The sequence below is a fragment of the Lepisosteus oculatus genome, chromosome 19 (assembly GCF_040954835.1).
Source record: "Lepisosteus oculatus isolate fLepOcu1 chromosome 19, fLepOcu1.hap2, whole genome shotgun sequence".
In the NCBI taxonomy this organism is placed as follows: domain Eukaryota; kingdom Metazoa; phylum Chordata; class Actinopteri; order Semionotiformes; family Lepisosteidae; genus Lepisosteus; species Lepisosteus oculatus.
The window spans coordinates 411,446-431,341 of NC_090714.1; the positions used below are offsets into that span (position 1 = coordinate 411,446).

General features: G+C 41.6%; 2 long non-coding RNA genes across 3 annotated transcripts; one reads left to right on the forward strand and one right to left on the reverse strand.

Annotated features, from left to right (window-relative positions):
* Positions 1-654: 654 nt before the first annotated feature.
* Positions 655-9,460, reverse strand: LOC138224289 (uncharacterized). Of its 2 annotated transcripts, XR_011182725.1 has the most exons (4): positions 7,817-9,460; positions 6,592-6,693; positions 5,499-5,703; positions 655-2,748 (listed from the first exon to the last, which is right to left on the reverse strand). It is a non-coding gene; the product is annotated as an uncharacterized lncRNA (long non-coding RNA). The 2 variants fall into 2 exon arrangements; XR_011182724.1 differs by lacking the exon at positions 655-2,748 and having other exon boundaries at positions 4,986-5,703.
* Positions 9,461-10,147: 687 nt separating this feature from the next.
* LOC138224284 (uncharacterized) lies at positions 10,148-19,336 on the forward strand. The gene is made up of 3 exons (XR_011182720.1): positions 10,148-10,289; positions 11,726-13,281; positions 17,362-19,336. It is a non-coding gene; the product is annotated as an uncharacterized lncRNA (long non-coding RNA).
* The last annotated feature ends 560 nt before the right edge of the window (positions 19,337-19,896 follow it).

Genomic DNA, 19,896 nt, shown 5'->3' on the forward strand with positions numbered 1-19,896 from the left:
CGGAAGGCATTAGTATCTTGGGAAGGGAAATTAAGATTTGTCAACTAGCAGACGATACTACTATTTTTCTTAAGAATAGTAAAGAGGTCTCTAAAGCAAATGAGGTTTTAAATGTGTTCTCATCAGTCTCAGGATTGTCTCTGAATATTGACAAGTGTGAACTGTTTTCTCTGAAGGATTCTAATTTGGATGCAATAGTGAATATACCTGTGAAGAAAGTGGTTCGTTATTTGGGTATTATAGTCTGTAAAGACCAAGATGAAAGATGTAAATTGAATTTTACGCCTATTTTAGATAAAACTAAAAACAGATTTCAGTCTTGGTTAATGAGGGACCTATCGTTGGCAGGTCGGGTTCTAGTGTCGAAAGCAGAGGGTATATCTCGCTTTGTGTACGCCTCGCTTTCACTGAATGTTCCTTCGCATCTAATTGAGGAGTTTGACAAACTATTATACAACTTTATTTGAAAGAATAAACCTCATTATATTAGGAAACACCTTCTCAGTAAACCAAAAAACCAAGGTGGCTTGAATGTTATAGACTTTTATATGTCAAATAGAACTTTTAAAATAAATTGGATTAGGAAATTTATTAATAATAAAAATAGTCTTTGGAATTTTATTCCAAACATAATTTTTCAGAATGTTGGGAATCTTGACTTTTTGTTAAAATGTAACTTTGAGATAAAGAAAATCCCAGTTAAGTTATCTCATTTTCATAAGCAAGTACCATTATACTGGACTTTATTATACAAACACAACTTCTCACCACACACATTATATTTGGAATAATAAAGACTAAGTTTAAAAATAAAAGTTTATTTTTACATAGTTGGTTTAACAACAAAATGTATTTAGTGGCTCAACTGTTGAATGAAGATGGTAGATTGCTTACTTATCCTGAATTCCTGGAGATTTCAGCTCCCCGTTACTCCTAAGGAATATGCAATAGTTTTTGATGCCATTCCGGAAGGTGTAGTGGGCTTATTAAAAGCAAATCAAAGTGTTAATAGGACCGACCTCGTTGTGGGTCCTACAACTGATTTATTCTTGGATGGCGTGGAAATAAAGGATAAGAAGTGTAACAATACTCATATTAGAAATCTCTGTAAACCCCATCTTATCCCTTCTTGTTTGTCTTTTTGGAATGCAATGTTTGAAAACATAAACTAGAAGTTAGTTTGGACAATTCATGATAGATTTTGTATTACAAATAAAGTTAAAGAGATATCATTTAAAATCATTCATAAGTTTTATCCTGTGAAATTAGTACTCTTTAAATTTAAGCATGAGCAGGATGATCTGTGTGTTTTTTGTCGGGCTGAAAGGGAATCTTTGGTGCAGTTATTTGGGAGGTGTAGGTTTGTGAAGCTGTTTTGGACGGATTTACAGAGTTCTGTTTGCAGGCAGTTAAAAGTGTTTTTTAGATTGAAGGATTTTGATATTTTATTGTACTGTTTAATAGAAAATTGGGAAAAAGAGCATTTATTTATAGTCAATTTATTAATCATTCTTGGTAAATTTCACATCCATAAATCCAAATGGTCTAATAATACTCCCCCTTTTAGTTCTTTTGAGGTGGAGCTGAAACACTATTTAAACTCTATTAAAAATGTGAGAAATAATAAAGCACGGAAAACATATGATATATGTAAAAAATACAATTTAATCATATAACTTACGTATTACCTCTGGCGGTTAACCGTTTATTTTTCTGTTTATGTTTGTTCTCTTGTACCTAATTTGATCCTCTGATTGTATTTGTAAATTCTTTACACATTTAATAAAAAATTCTTTTTAAAAAAAGCGCTGAAAAATTTGGGGTCTTTTTCCCTTCAACTATTGGTGAAAGGAGAACATTTGCTTTGATTTGGATGTCTATGATTTTTTACTAACTTTATGTCAATTTTTGGAGAGTTTTAATTTTATTTCTAACCCCCCAAAAAAGTTAAAACTTTGATAAGATTTTTTGTTCTTTGTTCTGAATTGAGCTACTGAAAAAAAACCCGTTATTTTAGGATGGATTCGATCTCTGAAAAAAGCACTGGTGGAATGAAGCGAAAAGAGAAGGACGTTTCGAAAATGCCGCGGCCTTCAGGAGGGCAGGTGCGCCCTGCAGCAGGGGCGAGCGGCGGAGCGCCCCCCGAGGCCGAGCACTCGTACGCCCTCGACAGCGAGAGGAGCTCCGGAGAGCCGCAGCTGGAGCAGCTGCTGCACTCCGACTGCGACATTGAGCCCGACACACGGAAAAGCCCCTCATGAAGAGGATGAAAGACGAGCCGTCTCTGCTGGAATTGCAGAATAACATCGTGGTGCTTCTGAGCTGGAGCAGAAGCTGAACGAGGCGGAGAGGTATCGCCGGAGATGGAACCTGAGGCTACACGGCATTCCCGAGGAGTCAGAGGAGGACATTAAAGACACAGTGATCAATATCTGTGGGGCTGTGGCTCCTGAGCTCAAGGAGCGATTTAAGACAGAGGTAGACATTGTCCACAGGCTGGGGCGGGAGAACCAAGATCATTCAGGTCATCAGCAGATCTACGTGCGACGTGCTGTGGAGGCGAGCGAAGACCAGCGAGTTTCTCCTGTCGGAGCGGCTGCGGGTCGCGGAGGACCTGAGCGCGCTGGACGCGCCGGCGCGCAGACAGCTGTGGCCCCGGGTGATAGGCGCCAGGGAGAGAGGGCGCAGAGCCTACTTCGTGGGTGGAAAGGCTTTCATTGATGGTGTGGAAGTGAAGCCGGAATAAAACTGGAATAAAGAAAAGACTGTTTACATAGGACTTACTCTGACATTCTAACGATCTTTTATAAATAGTTTATATTTTATTTATATGATTGTTGAATTATAACAACTATATATATGTGTGTGTGTGTTATTATCGGCATAGTTCTTACAAGTAAACTTGTTTTTTTTCTCTCCTGTGCTATTTGTATTTCATAGGGAATAAGGACCCCTCGAGTTACATTTATCTCAGTTTTTCATTCAAAACGTTTTTTCTTGTTAAAGGTTATATATGTCGTTATCGCTGTGTTCTATTAATGTCAGGGGTATTCGTGATTTGACAAAACGAAAGGCTATTTTTTTGTACTGCAAGAGGTTTAATGCAGATTTTTATTTTTTACAAGAGACGCACGCTTGTTCTTCGGATTTGAAGTTTTGGAAGAGTCAATGGGGGAGTGATGTCTGGTTATCATTTGGTAGTAATCATTCTGCGGGGGTTGCGATATTAAAGGGTACATTTAAAGGTAAAATTATTAGTAGTAGAGTTCATCATTTGGGCAGATGGATAATTCTTGTAGTGGCTCTTAATGGGAAAATGTTTTTGCTGGGGAATATATATGCTTTTAATAATAAACAATATAGCAGAGACTTGTTTCTTGAAGTTGAAGAAGTAGTGAATAAGGTGAAGGCCAAGTTCCAGGATTTTGACATTATTTTAGGGGGTGATTTTCACACAGTCTTTGATGTCAAGTTGGATAGATTCCCTGTACCTGCTAGATCTCCCCCTCCTGATATGGAGTTGCACAGGTTATGTCAAGGCTTAGGAATTAGTGATATATCGAGATGTAAACATCCAGGACTAAAGGTGTTCACATGGTGTAACAAGGACAGCTCTAAACAATCAAGAATAGATTTTTGGTTGAGTTCAAATGCATTAGAAGGACAGATTAACAAGGTTTCTATTGAACCATCAGTACTATCTGACCATAAAGCAATTTATCCTTCTGTTAACTTGAGTAACAATGAGGATTATAAAGTCCCTAAGACTTATTGGAAACTCAATAATAGGATTTTGGAAAATGACAGCTTTAAAATGGAAATAAAGGAAATTATACAAGCATATTGGAGGCGAGCTCAATTAACAAATTCATATAGCCAAAACTGGAAATTTATCAAGTATAAGATCAGATGAATTGCTATAAAAAGAAGTAAAGAAGCTGCACGCTCTAATAAAATAAAGGAAGAGGAAGTTATGAAGGCAATTTGTGATCTTACTGATGACAGCAATACTACTCAAACAGATGCTTGTAAATTATTTGGACTGCAAGCTGAACTGGATGAACTATACATGGAAAAAGCAAAAGAAGCTTTTGTTAGATCCAGGAGACGATGGTTGGAAGAAGGCGAAAAAAAACTCAAAATACTTCTATAATTTGGAATAAAAGAATGGAGATTATACATCTCTTAGTAAACTTAATATAGATAGCTATGAAACTCAAAATCCTGTAGAAATTTCATGATATGTATCAGATTTCTTTGGTAAGTTATATACTAGTAAGGCATGTTCTACAGATAAAATGTGTGATTTTCTGAACTCATTAAAAGAAGACTTTAAAACTATAGACGAAGGGTTTAAAGCCATCTGTGATAAAGAGATATCCATCTTTGAAATTAAGAAAGTTATTAATAAACTCAAGGTTAACAAATCTCCTGGTAATGATGGCCTTACCACTGAATTTTATAAAACCTTTCGAGATGATTTGGCTGAATTTCTTCTTCTGGTGTTTAAGGAATCAATTGACAAGGGAGTTTTACCAACCTCGATGACTCAGGGCTTAATAACCATAATTCCAAAACCAGATAAAGATCTTTTGTTGATAGATAATTGGCAGCCTATCACTCTGATTAATAATGATGGAAAGATTCTTGCTTCTGTTTGTGCAGAGAGACTGAAAACAGGCCTTGACTCAATTATTGATGAGTCACAATCAGGTTTCATGAAAGGAAGACGTATATGTAATAATATTTGTTTGGTGTTGGACCTTGTAGAGTCAGTTAAAACTCTTGTTACCCAACGATTTAAAATTAATATAGATGACAAATAGCCCTGAAATTATTCAGCATTTGTTTTGGTTATGTCCCAGGGTAAAAATGTTCTGGACTAAGTTGCAGAATTATATTAAAAAAAGAGACCAATATTGATATTTGTTTTGTTGAAAAATATATTATGTTAAGTTTCAGCCCCAGTGAAAACAATATAAAAATTTAATTTGTAATATATTTAATTATTATACTGGCACGTTATCACATACATAAAATGAAGTGGTCTGGGAGGTACCCTGTGTTTGAGCATTTTAAAACGGAAGTAAAGAGGTATTTGCAGACTTGCAGATTTCGAAATGCAAAAATATGAAAGCGGTGCGGACATTATTTTTATTTAATGTTTCATCTTTTTTCATAACTTGAATTGATGTAGTAGTATGTACCCCTGACGATATTTTTGTTCTTTTGTTAAGCATAAATAAAAAATGTAAAAAAAATTGACTCGTATATCTCTGTCGCCGTCCAGTGGACATTTCTCGGAAGTGTCACCGCCCGCCGTAAATCAGTAAAGTCCCGGAATTGAAATTGTAATTGGACGAGAGCCGTATCCGTCCCGCCTCCTGCCGAAATCTTGGCGCTGATTGGTTCTGAGCCGAGTCACTCAACGTGAGGGCGGTATTTTCATGGAAGAACACGGAAGTCCGCGGAGATTGGCTAGGAGCGGTGTCACTCACCCAAATTAAAAAGAAGTCCCGCCTTTTTCCAGCCAACGGCGGTGATTGGACAAGCCCTGCGTCACTCTTATGACGTCCCTTAACTACAACGGATCCGGATCTGATGCGTGATTAGCGCGACAGCCGGTCCGTCGCTGAGATCGGTGTGGAGCCGCGGCCCAGGACGCTATAGGTCCGCTCTCTGCTCGTCAAGCACTGCAGACTCCTGGAAAACCGTATTGCAGGGCAGAGAGTTATTGAACTCCAGACGTCGCCGGAGAGTTACTTTACTGGCGAGTCGCCTCACGTTGTTGATTAATTCGACCTTATTGTGTTTTCTCTTCTTTATCATTTATATTGCAATAGTAAAAATGCTATTCAATGCACACAAGAGTACATTGCAGATCACCGGGGTACATTATACAGGCAAATAAAGACAAGGTACGCACAGCTTTCATGTTGGGACATTTAGATATAGTTTGGAGACGTGCCCTCATGTGTTTCAGATGTGACTTCTTTCCATTTGGAAGCGCCTTAATTCTGCACTAGAATGAATGATTTCCATCTTCACTCTAGGGTACTGTACTTTATAGCACTGTATTGTATTCTACAGATATGTCTGTTATTTATACATTTTCTTTCTCACTTTGTCTCTCTGTCCATTTGTATCAGTTTTTTGGAGAGCACCATCACACCAGCATCACAACAACATTACTTCTACTGGCTTATTAAGCAAATGTCTCTACTAAATTCTTTTTATATACAAAACATATTTTTGGACATGATATACACAAATGGCTAATTATACTTTCTGATTATATTTCCATCTTAGAAATGAAGCATTTCTCTCCTGCAGTTTGAGGTTGTTAAATAGAAAACTGGATCACCCCAGGGCTGAATCTTCTCCCTCTCTTACACTCTCTTACATTCGTTCACGAATGATCACAAGAGCAAACACATAGACTGACTTCTCACAAAGTGTGTCGATGACACAGTCCCGGTCAGCTTACTAAAGGACCCAGAAAATCACCACGGGCCAGTCTGAACAGTTTCTCGGAATGGTCTGTTGACTTCTCTTTGATGTTTCATGTTACAAGAGCAAAACAATACTCACTGATTTGAGGATAATTGCGCCATCCCTCCAGCCTACTGAAATGAACCGTCAGACTGCAGAAGCTGTCAGTGACTACAGGTCCTTGGGACTGGTCAGAGAAACCTGAGATGAGACAAACGTTGTGAGACCATTTACAAGCTTGTGACCTCAAATTAAACAGAAGTCAGACATTTTCAAAGGGGGCAACACCGCGGCACAGTGCTTAGCATCGCTGCCTCATAGCACCGGGGCCCTGGGTTTGATTCCAGGGGTGCTGTCTGTGTGGAGTCTGCATGTTTGTTCACGCTGCAGGGGACACCTCACCCCCACAGGGCACACAGACACAAACTCACACCACAGCCCATTTTCCCACAACACAATCAACCCGCCAGTATCAGTTTGTGTTCAGTGCTGGGGAGGTGCCTTGTCCTTGCAGAACAAAAACAAGGTGATCAGGACTGACGGCAAGACTCAGGTATTCAAGTACCCAGTAAATCCAGGGCTCAAATGGGGGAACTGTTTCACGAGCTACACAATATCCTCACACACGATGACAGAGCCTTGGAAAGCCGTGTGGAGAGTGAGGTGCTCGTACCCAGCCGGAGTTAAAAGACCACGCATTGAGCAGAGCAACTGAGCAAAAGCACACTATCGATCTATCCAACCCAGAAAAGCACACATCTCTGTGATACAGAGGCTAAGGCAACATGTGAGTAAAGGATTTTGAATCGGCAATTGTGCTGATGAGCCAGTCAGCAATTTTTCAGAAACAGCAAAAATGTCAGCCTCCAGGAGCTGCAGAAGATTGTGAGATATAAAGGAGTGAAACCAGGGCAGGAGAAACCGATTCCTTCTGCAGGAAGCTGAGGAAAAAGATGCACACCCTGCAGACTGAAAGGAAGACAGCACAAACTATCGGTCATGTCAGCCTAGAAGAAAGTGTAGTGCAGTGTGAGTTGCAACTAAGTTTTTGTTCAATATTTGTTTTGTCTGAAAGAGTCTATTTTGATTAGATGCATGCAACACTATTTCTTTCTCATTCTCTGTCTTTCTATGTCTTATTTGGATCACAAAGCTCATAACCCCGCCAGTTGCTTTGGCTCTGAAAGCATCCCTCAGCAGGGACAGCCCTGATCCCCAAACACAGGGCTGCCCTTCCCACTGCCCGTCTGGTCTCTGCCCAGTGGAAGTAGCGTTTCTGCCCCGCAGCTGTGTGAGAGAAGATGAGCTGAGAGCACTAACCCACCTCTGGAGAGGGAAGAGTCTCGGCCGGAGGGGAGCAGGAGCTGCCGGGCTGCCGCAGACAAGGCGCCGCTGAAATGACAGAGAAATCTTTTAGAATCAAACGTCACCTGGCTCAGTGTTTAAGCTGTAGTACACGATCACATTAGATTATTAAAACATGCAGACTGCCATTTCCATTCTGTACAAACAAAGGGTTTTCCATTGTAGAAAACACCACCGCATATCCAAAGCGGAGTGCACTGGGACTGCAGTCCAGAGAAACCCATCATGTTACAAGAACTGGAGGCCATTTCACACCAAAACTGTAGAACAGGATTCTTTCTGCACACCCAGTACTGGGGGCTGTGTCGGAGGCTCCTCACCGGAAGAGACTTGCATTCCTGTTGGCTCCTCTCGTTCTGTGATGATTTTAGCCGTCGAATCGGGCAGGAGGCAGGCGCTCTTCGGGAGCTCTCGTCCCGTGCTATAACTCGGACCACGCGATGGCACAACCGCTTCCTCCGTACAAACAGAAACTTCAAACAACAAACCCCAACAAGAAATCTGCGCACACTTGGACTCCTGCTGCAGCTGAGCAGTCACGCACACACCTCCTGTTGCTCCCAGAGAGAAACAGGCCCAGGGTCCCAGCGCTGCCACCCGCTGCGCCGCGTCTCTCACCTTTTCACCTCCACATGCAGATCATGACGCGACCGGAGACTCGCCGATTAGATAAAAAAGCCGTCTGTTTCAACAACTTTTACAGCTCCGTTGACACGGCAACCACGTTTTATTGACAAAGTAAAATAAACACAGGAGAAAAGTTTGCAAACAAGACGGGAGCTAAAAGAAACACGAGGACAGTGGGTTTGCTTTATGTGCCGGGCCGATAAACCAGCGCTGCAGACACGTGAATAAAAGAAAACATACACACAAGGGAACACAGAAGAGAGACATAGAAATACAAGAGACGATAAATACGCTGAAATTGTATTAATATAATTCATTCTAATGTTCAATCAAATCAGCGAAACACGTGGGCAGGGCAGCCTAGTGAACTAGAGACTACATTACCCATAAGCCCTGTGGACGACAACATTTTGACGTCATCGACTCGCGTCTTTTGTATTTTTTATGAGACCAAAAACTACAAGAAAACGTAACGTAGCAATCGTATTGTCAGGGTACATGAAATAATACATGTACATTTTATGGAAAAAAAGATTAAATAAGGTAAATGCAGAAAAGCTCCGTCCATGCTTCAACGTTCTCACAACTAGACACAGTACGTCTTTACATCTGTTTAAAACTGTTCAAACATGGTCTCCTCTCACACCATTCCGTTAATAATTATGTTGCGCAAGTATAATAATTTTTAAAAATACAAACGATATTTTCATCTTCGTCTAGAACAGCTTCATAAACCTACACCTAACAAATAAATGCACCAAAGATTCCTCTTCCCGCATAACAAGGCTTTCCGAAGTGTTAAGGACTGTTATAGTTCTGGTTCTTTGAAAAACTAAATAGTTTAGACAGTCTTAGAGTTAGTTATTTGCTTTTGTGTATATCTTTTTCATGAATGCCAGAGGTACTCGAAATGTTGTTAAAAGAAAAACGTTTTTTTTTGTAAAAAACTGTGTGTTGAGTTTTATTTTTTACAGAGAACGCATGCATGTTGAAACTAAAGTTTATAAATAATTGAGAAATATTAAAGCAAAGAAAATATGATACGTTTAAAATATACAATTTGATCACATAATTACTTAATTACCTCTGATAGTTAAATGTTTTTTTCTGCTACGTTATTTTTCTCTTGTATATGACTCTGATCCTCTTGTTGTATTTGTATTTGTAAATTCTATATGTTTAATAAAAATTAAAAAAAAATAACAAGGCTTTCCGATAGCGCTTTGAGACTCACCTCCGTGGACTCGTGTATCTCTGTCGCCGCCCAGTGGAAATTTCTCAGAAGTGTCACCGGCCACCGTAATTCAGTAAAGTCCCATAATTGAAATTGTAATTGGACGAGAGCCGTATCCGTTCTGCCTCCTGCCGAAATCTCGGGGCTGATTGGTTCAAAGCCGAGTCACTCAATGTGAGGGCGGTATTTCCGTGGAAGAACACGGAAGTCCGGGATGATTGGCTAGGAGCGGTGTCACTCACCCAAACTAAAAGGAAGTCCCGCCTTTTACCAGCCAACGGCGGTGATTGGACATGCCGTACGTCACTCTTATGACGTCCCTTAACTACGACGGATCCGGATCTGATGCGTGATTAGCGCGACAGCCGGTCCGTCGCTGAGATCGGTGTGGAGCCGCGGCCCAGGATGCTATGGTTCCGCTCTCTGCTCGTCAAGTATTGCGGACTTAATTCGACTTTATTGTGTTTTCTCTTCTTTAACATTTATATTGCAATAGTAAAAATGCTATTCAATGCACACAAGAGTACATTACAGATCACCGGGGTACATTATACAGGCAAATACAGACTAGGTAAGCACAGCTTTCATGTTGGGACATTTAGAAATAGTTTGGAGACGTGCCCTCATGTGTTTCAGATGTGACTTCTTTCCATTTGGAAGCGCCTTACTTCTACCAAGGAAAGAAAAGGCTTCGATAACGAGATCGTAATGAAGAAATAGTAACGATCATTTCAGTGCATGAGCTTACCTGTTATATTGGGCGAGATTTCACACGGTTAATCAAACGAGAACGGGTTTGCCCTGGAATCCATTCCACTGCCTAACCTGAAAGTCAGAGCATGAGAACGGACGGATTGTATGGCGATTGTGGTGTTGCTCGACCACATCAATTAGGCGAGAAGTACAATCTGCTACTACGACATACGGTCTAATTATTCCATTTCGATTATTTCTTATCTTTAGGCTATTTACACATATAATAACGAGCAAGTATAATGATTAAGTCAATGATAAATTATATTTTATATTCGGTTCAGCAGTATTGAGCAGTAAAATAACATAAATTTGTCTATAGGAAATGTCAGAATTAGAAACCTTCTTTACACCACTTTTCATATCAGTTCAGAGTGTTTTTACAACAGAACAAAACAAAAACAAACATAAGGTTTCTGGACTGCTTCGAAAAAGACAGTTATCATCGCTATTACTATTATCTCTATTAAATCTATGCACACTATGTATCTTTACCGGGTCAATTCAATGTACAATTCTGTAACGACGCCACCTTAACCTTATTATTCATACAATATTTGTTTGACAATAGTCCTGTTTTATTGCAGTCATTTAGTTTCCCCAAAGAGGTGCTCCAAAATAGTTTGACAAGATATTGTGAGATTGCAAGAGGCATCTTAAGTATTTATTAGTACAAGTAGAACTAAATTGTTTTCCTTGTAGTCTAATAAAGGTTGTAAATTCTTCCATAGTTTCTGATGGACTACTGTTAGTTTCTTAAAAGCATCAATACCTCTCTAGGAGTAGCTCTGGTTATGACGGACTGTTATCAGACTTTTCACAAACATATCTATTCATAAAATCTGCTTGATTCTACATTTCATCATCCACACCAGTTAATTTGTTGACCCCGCTTATACTATTTTAAACCCAGTTTTCAAAGCACAGGTTTATTTTTTCTCTGTATTCTAGATGATGATATCAATGGGAAGTATGTTTATCTATAAGAGACCACGTGAGGGGAACTTCTTCATGGAAGCTGGCACGTTTTGGGGGTTTTCCAGCATCCAAATGACATTCAAGTAAAAAGTCTATACCCGCTAGTTCCTGAATGATTAAATTAGGGGAAACATACACCACCTACTTTGCTTAATTTTGTAAATAATACTCTGTCGGTATCAGTATTAGATGCTCTAAACCCTGTAGCATTTAGGCCTCCTTCTGCCTGTGTTTGACAAATAACAACCATGAATATTTTTTTATTTTATTTTACAGTGGTAGAGAACATCAAATCACATCTCCTTTTGGATTTTTGAAAATCTTAATACCAAGATCGCTGGAGAGGACGAGGGCTCTGGCTCGGGGGAATCACGGCTCCACAGCTCCTACCTGTTGCAGAGTGTTTCTGCCCTCCCGATGGCCTCTGTGTTTTAGAAGGATCAATCTCTCTTCGCTTGCTTACACCACAGGTTTCATCGACGATAGTGTGCATCCTGAAGCAGTGAGTTATCGGTCTTATTTCTACTGAGAAACAGTTCAAGCACTCACAAAACAATAACCAGGAGATGGTATATGAAAAAGTATTGTAAGACTTGCAGAGTAGATTTGAATAGACAGTGGACGTCACACTGCGTGCTTGAATATCAGAGATTCAATTCATTCTTTCCTGCAGGTTAACTTCCTGTTTGACATTGTACTGCTGTCACTTCTTCACAAACTCATAACTCGCCGTGTTCAATTTTGTGTTGAGTTACAGGAACCTCAGCATCAGATGAAATACTCTTCCGCGCCCCAGGGAGACTGGGGGACTTGCCAGATTTTCAGCTTTATTACTGGGTCCTTCGGCTCAGGGCTGTTGAGCAAAGTGCTTCCCTCTGCTGGAGAGCCACAGGGGCACTACAGAGCGGCCTCGTCTTCCCTGCTCCTGCCCGTGCCTGTGGACGGCCAGTGTGACCGCGCACGACAAAAGTAGTGCATTCGTGGTGTAAATACAGAATGTTCACTAGCTGACTGAGGAAAGTTACAGAGACGGGAGTATACGTTCTGAAATAATGTGAACCACTGTTACTACACACAGACAGACTACTCAAAAATCAAGTGGCTTTTTAAGGTCATTTTGTCTGCCTAAAGTACGTTAGATTTGTCACAGCAAAGAGTTTGAATACTTACAGAATGCATCAGCTAGAATTGTTACTTGGAGCAACAGGTATGACCACATAATCCCCATACTTATCTCTCTTCATTGGCTTCCTATCATGTACAGGGCGGACTTCAAAATCCTTCTACTTACTTACAAGGCTCTCAGAGGTCAGGCACCTGTCCTGCCTCGCAGGGATGCTGCAGAGGAGAAATACTGTACACAGCATGGTTTCAGAGGCCTGTCCGTCATGGGCTGGGCACCATGTGAGTTGAATACTGCATCAGTGCCATGGATCCAAGAGGGGCATCGTGGATACAGCTATCGTTTAGGAGGATTTAGCATGCCCAAAGGGGTTGGGCAGCCAGTTGACCATGGACCCCTAGAGGATTTTATTCTCCTTACTGAGGAGTCTTTGGTTCCTTTCCTCCATTGTCTTCAGTTCTGTATTCACAAAATGTATATTTACTTGCATTGTTAACCGCCTTGGGGCAACCTTGTTGTGAAAGGCGCTATATGAAAATAAATTGAATTGAATGGAATGACAGAGTCAAGGCTTTTCCAGTTTCCTCTCCTATTATCTTCTTTCAGAGAGCAGATCGACTCCCGGAGAGTCATGTGAGTTGAAGTCGAGCCCCGAGCCTCCCCGTCAGTCTGAGACCTAAGCCCCGGGTGAAGCTCTCATGCTGTCGGGGTGAGTTTGTAGAAGGGGCTGTTCTCTACCACGCCGGCCGTTTACATTCAAACTGTCTACATGTTTACTTGCACATTGTCTATTGTTTGTATATTGTCTTGATGCACTGTTTGCACTTTGTTTTGTTTTTTACACTTGTTTTACAATCGAGAGACTTTCTGTAAGTAAGTATTCCATTGTACCAGTACCGGTTACATATGGCAATAAAGTTCAAGGTCAAGTTCTTTATCTGCACTCTAAAACACAGTAAAACCTTGAACCTTTCAACTGGACCACTGCCGTTCTACATCAAAATGACTTTAACTAGGACGGAGACTTGAATGGGATGAAAAAGGAAAAGGCATTATTTGCAGGAAGAAATTAAACTGTTCCACCTGATCACTTGCTAAAACAAAGTGATTCACTGGAGTGGAGGCGGTGAAAGCTTTGTGAATCAACTTACAAAAGGATACATGTAAGAAACGTTGCTCCCATATTTAACCTGAAGAAAGATGTGAAGATGGGGGTTTGAATTTAATCTTTTCTGTAGGGGGTTTAGACTTCCAAGTCACAAGCAGGGGTTTATGGCAGGAAAGGGGGTTAACTGATAAGGGTTGCAGATGCCAGCTAGGAACCCCCCTGGGTGTAATGTTAAACTGACCATTTGCCCAGAACATCGTAAACTGGCCAAATACCATGAACCCCCCTCTTTACCATCATACCGAGTGACGTCAGAAACGGAGAAGAAAACACTATATAACCCAAAAGTTTGTAACAGTACGTGGAACAATACTTCGGTTTTGTTGTTTCTTGCGGGAAACAAGACTTCGGCTTTATTGTTCCTTGCATGCAATAAACTCATCTGTTTCACTTCATCTCGGGATCAAGAACCTTATTTCTTCTGTTACAACAAATTTGGCGTAGTCGGCAGGATGCTCCAGAAGGCGCAGAACTTCCCATCGGCAGGAGAGACGGTCAGCGCTCACATTACAAAGAGGTAAGGACTCCTCTTTTTAAAAAAAAAGTCCCGACTCTCTCTGACCGATTGGGAAATCTCTGCTCCCTGCGAGAATCGCCCGAGATGACGGAGTAAACGTGAGTTTCTGAATTCCTCTGGCCCGGGGAAGGCACCGGTGTATGTAATGGGTTGTTTGCTGTAAGCCCAGAATTTGGTCTGGCAGGGGTTCCGCGGTATTGTGTACAGGCGTTCGAAGCTGGTGTATGCCTTAATTGCGCGTGGAGTTTTGAACGGGTTTTGGACCCTTACCGTGAAGTCAGGACTGGTGTGGGTCTTAATTGCACCCGGAGTTCTGAAGGTCAGAACTGGTTTGGGTCTTAATTGCACCCGGAGTTCTGAGGCTCTGAATCGGTGTGGGCCTTAATTGCGCCCGGGGTTCTAGAGCAAGTGGTGCATTAAATGCACGTAGTTCAGGACTGGTGTGGGTCTTAGTTGCACCCGGAGTTCTGAAGGTCAGAACTGGTGTGGGTCTTAATTGCACCCGGAGTTCTGTGGCTCGGGATCGGTGTGGGCCTTAATTGCGCCCGGGGTTCTGGAGCTGAGTGGTGCATTAAATGCACGTATAATCCAGGATTGGTGTGGGCTTTAATTACGCCCGGGGTCCTGACATTAGCTACGCCTTGATCGTGCACAGATTGGCGTGGCGTGGTTTTTTTTTGTTGTTTTAAAGGAAGCAGGAGTGGAGGAGATATATGTATGTATGTTTTTGGTGTTTTCCTTGTTTGTGAAATACATATACACACGCACGACACTAACATAAACACACCTCATAATAAAAGAGCAAAGCATTAAGTAGCAGGATTTAAAGGACGTTGAGACCCGAGAATCGCCCTGATTGAGCTCAGTGCGTAAGTCCACCCCGGGGCAAAAGCAGCGATGCTGGCGTTCTGGGGATGGTGAATTACTGATCAAGAAAGGGGGTTTTCGAGGTCTCGTTTCTTACCTGTGAACAGTGCGGTGTAAATCCTCTCTAAAGTCTCTGAGAGGTATTTAGATCCGGAGGTAACAGACGCCCTTGGCTGAATGAGTGCAGGAATGCACAGGTTTTTCAAGTGAAAGCATCCCCCTACTGAATGAGCTGTTACCTCACACACGACAAAAGTAAATCTTAAAGAGACTGAACATGTGCGCTAACTGATGGTTTGAGAAAGTGGTGGAAGGGTCCGTTTAAATATCGGAAAAGTGTAAGTTGACGGAAAAGAAGGAGAAAAATATGGAAAAAGCTGAGTTTGTCAGAGGGAATTTGGGGCGAAGACGCCTGTAAAGAAAGCATATATGAGTATTGATTGGCAAAAGCACAAGCATGTAGCTCCCACCCTGGTGCACGGCCGGCACCAGTAGTGGCAGATACATGACGAAAAAGAAAGAAATTGGGATGTGACTTAAAAGTGTGTTTACGGGGAAAATAAAAACCCGGAAAAAAAAATATACTTTACTCACTACGAAAGAGTATAGGGAAAAAAAAGCTAAAAGAGGCAGTACAGGAGAGTGAGAAACGAATTAGGAATTAACTCCTGGTCACGCTGCACTGGTAAATGTGCTGCAGCCAGCGACTAAGTTATGTCCTGCTCTCCCACAGGGGAACAGACAGGCAGGAAACGAAAATAATTGGGATCAATTCCCTCAGTGGCCATATGGAGAAGGGGGGTCTGATTGGGATAACACTTGGTATGAGTGTGATAAAAACGGATCAGGGTCTCCCCTGTTAGAGGGAGGGCGCCCGCAGGTCTGTACTCTCACTCGAAGTGGGAAAGGACTTGATGTAGCAGGGGCTGGCGCCGTTGATGACAGCGCCACTCTAACACTGTCTCGCACCCCGTCGAGGGGGGTCTGCAATCGCACCTACCTTCCCTGATTTCCCCCATACGATCAAATCCAAAACCGTAAGATATTGACCGGTGGGCTAAAGTACCGCACCCGAAATTAGAAATGCAGCGAACCTGGAGTGCGCTTCAGGAATTAAAAGGATTCATGTAAAAGTAAAACAAGAATACAGCACATTGTATTACGAAGAGAAAAATATATTCTCGATGTGTATGTGTGTTTTATGAATTTGTGTGCCGGCATGTATGTGTGTAACTGTGAGTTTTGGTCTACTAAATGACGGTGTGAGTGTGTTTAGCCAGCGGGACTGGCTAGAGACGTAACTAAAGAGACTTGACGAAAATCAACTTAAGGAGATTGGAAAATATAAGAGCGTCTGAAACGTATAAGTACAGTACAGGTGGACGTAAAAGTAGTTAAACAGTTTTTGTATTATTATAAATTATTATAAATTGTAATTTATACAATTAGTTGTAATAGTGGAAACAATTTGGTTTTATTCGAATGTCTCGAAACCAGACATGCTGAAACGCTGTAGAATCGAGACTGGGGAGAATAACGTCTTGTGAGAAAATCTGTTTACCTAACGATTAGATCCTGTAAATCCCTTGTAGCCTCCCTAAGTCTGTCCCAGTCCAGTTGATAAAAATGTACTGTTAATGGAGTGTTGGTTTTTCTGTAGGGGATACTGGAGCACTACTGTCCTGCTTGTTTCACTCCTCTGTTCAACAGTGTACTATAGAGCAATGTATATGGGAAGATGGCAGGAGGCCACAGGAGTATTGGGACAGCAAGTTTTACTTGCCGAGTACCAGATTTTAATGGGTGGTTTGATCCCAGATCTATTGGGTTGAAATATTATGCATTACAAAGAATGACTATGCAGAACAGGGTATCACGTGGCTTCAACTGGCTGTGATCACTCAGTATGTTGATGGTATTCTGAGTGCTTCCCCTGACGAGGAAACCCACAAGTCTGAGTTGCTTCAGCTTTAGAGTGTCTAATAGAAGCAGTTATGATAAGGCCCTTTTGTGTCTAGCATTGTGGAATTTTAACAGGGCCTGGGTAATATGTTTTTTACAGGGTGAGCACAACTCTTAACAGATCTGCTTAAGGGGGGAGTGCAGTACAAGGACAAGATTGCCTTGGTTCCTGCAGCAAAAGCCGCCTTTAATAATTTGAAACAAGTTCTCTTACAGGTGCTGAGACTGGGGTTTCCTCAGAGGGATCAACCATTCCTTTGTATTATTGCAAGTAGCTGACAGAGGCCACCCAAGGAGCCCGCGAGCAGGTCCTGGAGGCGTGGGGACCACCACCTGAAGGAGGGCACAACCTCATCCCAGGAGAGTGGGTGTGGATCAGGAAATTTCCTTCACAGGTTCTCCAGCCCAGGTGGGATCCAGATCCTGTTGACAACCGAGTCTGCGGTTCGAGTGGAAGGAAAAGATCGCTGGATCCACGCGCCACACTGCCGACGAGCCTCATCCCCATTTACAGACTCAGAATGAAATCATTTCTGTCAATAATGATAATTGTTGCTGTAGAACTATGTTCCGCAGGGATTAATGATCATCTCTCCCACAAAGGAGAACATGGAATTAATTCCTTTTTAGGCCTCTCCTATCTGACAGCTAAGAAAACCAACCAAAGTGCCTGCTGGGTGTGTGCAGCATTACCCAAATATGTACAGGGAGGACTTCCTATGGGAGCCATTCCTTGGCGTCTCGAGGAAGTCATAGGCATGATCATTTGGAGGGATAATTTAGGAGATTTTAATATGACAAACTATGGGGGTTGCCATAACACGACTTTAACCTGCACAACATTACAGTATCTACAGGAGCGAGGCTTAGAGCCCACGAGTTTCACAGGCTCTTACGCTCCTAAATATAACAGAAGCCATACACCACCATACCTGACTCTAAATAAGGAACGTGAGGGAAACATATGTTTTCAGCACACTAATGGTCTGCACTTGGTTGGATGGAGTCGTTGCAACCTTACCATCGCTGCAAATATATCCACCTCTACCTTCCAAATTCCAGGATGGGATCGGCACACCCCACAATTCGGTATAAGTTTCTTATTTTCAGAGGCATGGGGAGCGCCAAACGGAACATATTTCATTTGTGGAAAACGAGCCTACCCATGGTTGCCAGCCCAGTGGTCTGGCTCATGTTATTTAGGATATGTGGTTCCTCATATCCGTGTTCAAACCCACACCCCCTTCGGACCTAACCACAGACCACAAAGAAAATTGGCTGATTGGGAATATTATTTAGGTATAATATTTCCACAAGCCGGCATGAACTTTCTGAGTCGAGAGTTAATTCAAATGGCTTCGACTTTAGAAGAATTAGCAAATTCTACCTCATCTAGTCTGAAGGCTGTTAATGATGAGATGGTAGCCCTCAGAACAGTGGCCATGCAGAACCGACTAGCTTTAGATTATGTACTGGCGGCCCAAGAAGGAACTTGTGCAGTAATTGGCACTGAATGCTGCACATATATCCCTGATAATTCTGAGCACATCTCAGATCTGGCCCAACACATTTACAATGAGGGACAGAAATATCAGGACTATTATACTGAAAATTGGGGAATTGGGTTTTGGGTAAAGTCTGTGTTTGGGGCCTGGGGTGGAACCTTTTTATAGTGTTTATCTGTAGGAGTAGTATTGTTTATATGTATAATTGTAATCATCACGTGCACAAAAACATGTATCACATCTTGCCATAACCGTGGAACGTACAATGTCATGGCAATACATACCTGTTCGCCAAGAAAGGAAAGATCTGCCCTGACATTGTATGTATAAAAATAGGCTACACTGACGTATGCCATATTTTATAAGGGGGGAATGAAGAAAGATGTGAAGATGGGGGTTTGAATTTAATCTTTTCTGTAGGGGGTTTAGACTTCCAAGTCACAAGCAGGGGTTTATGGCAGGAAAGGGGGTTAACTGATAAGGGTTGCAGATGCCAGCTAGGAACCCCCCTGGGTGTAATGTTAAACTGACCATTTGCCCAGAACATCGTAAACTGGCCAAATACCATGAACCCCCCTCTTTACCATCATACCGAGTGACGTCAGAAACGGAGAAGAAAACACTATATAACCCAAAAGTTTGTAACAGTACGTTGAACAATACTTCGGTTTTGTTGTTTCTTGCGGGAAACAAGACTTCGGCTTTATTGTTCCTTGCATGCAATAAACTCATCTGTTTCACTTCATCTCGGGATCAAGAACCTTATTTCTTCTGTTACAACAAACCCTTGAAAAATCTCTGAGTGTTATGTGGAGGTGAAAGTATTTTTCAATTATTCTAATAAAGCTCACTCAACTAAGACCCATGTTGGAAAAGTACCAGAGTATTCTCACCTAAGAGGAAATACTAACAAGTAGGATGTTAAAATGAAAAGCATTAAAAACTGAATGATCTTCAGTAGCTAAGTGATTATTGAGCTCTGGGTCACAGTGCTCCTGAAAAAAAAAATCAAATTTCAGCAGAGACACCCACAGACAGCAATAGTGTTCTCTACCTTTTGTTTCCCCTCCTGTCCACAACTGGAACAACTGTTTGCTAACAAAGACTGTTTATCTGTCTGGAAAGGTCTCCAAACTGTTACCAATTACAAAAGAAAATGCCCTCAGATACATCTTGATCACTCTCTACCAGATAACACATTTTACAGCAGGTCTGAAACACAAAGGATCTCCAACGACCTTGTCCATGGCAGTCTCACAACTCGTCCAAATAATTCACATCCTGGGGATGAGCTATTGTCCCCCA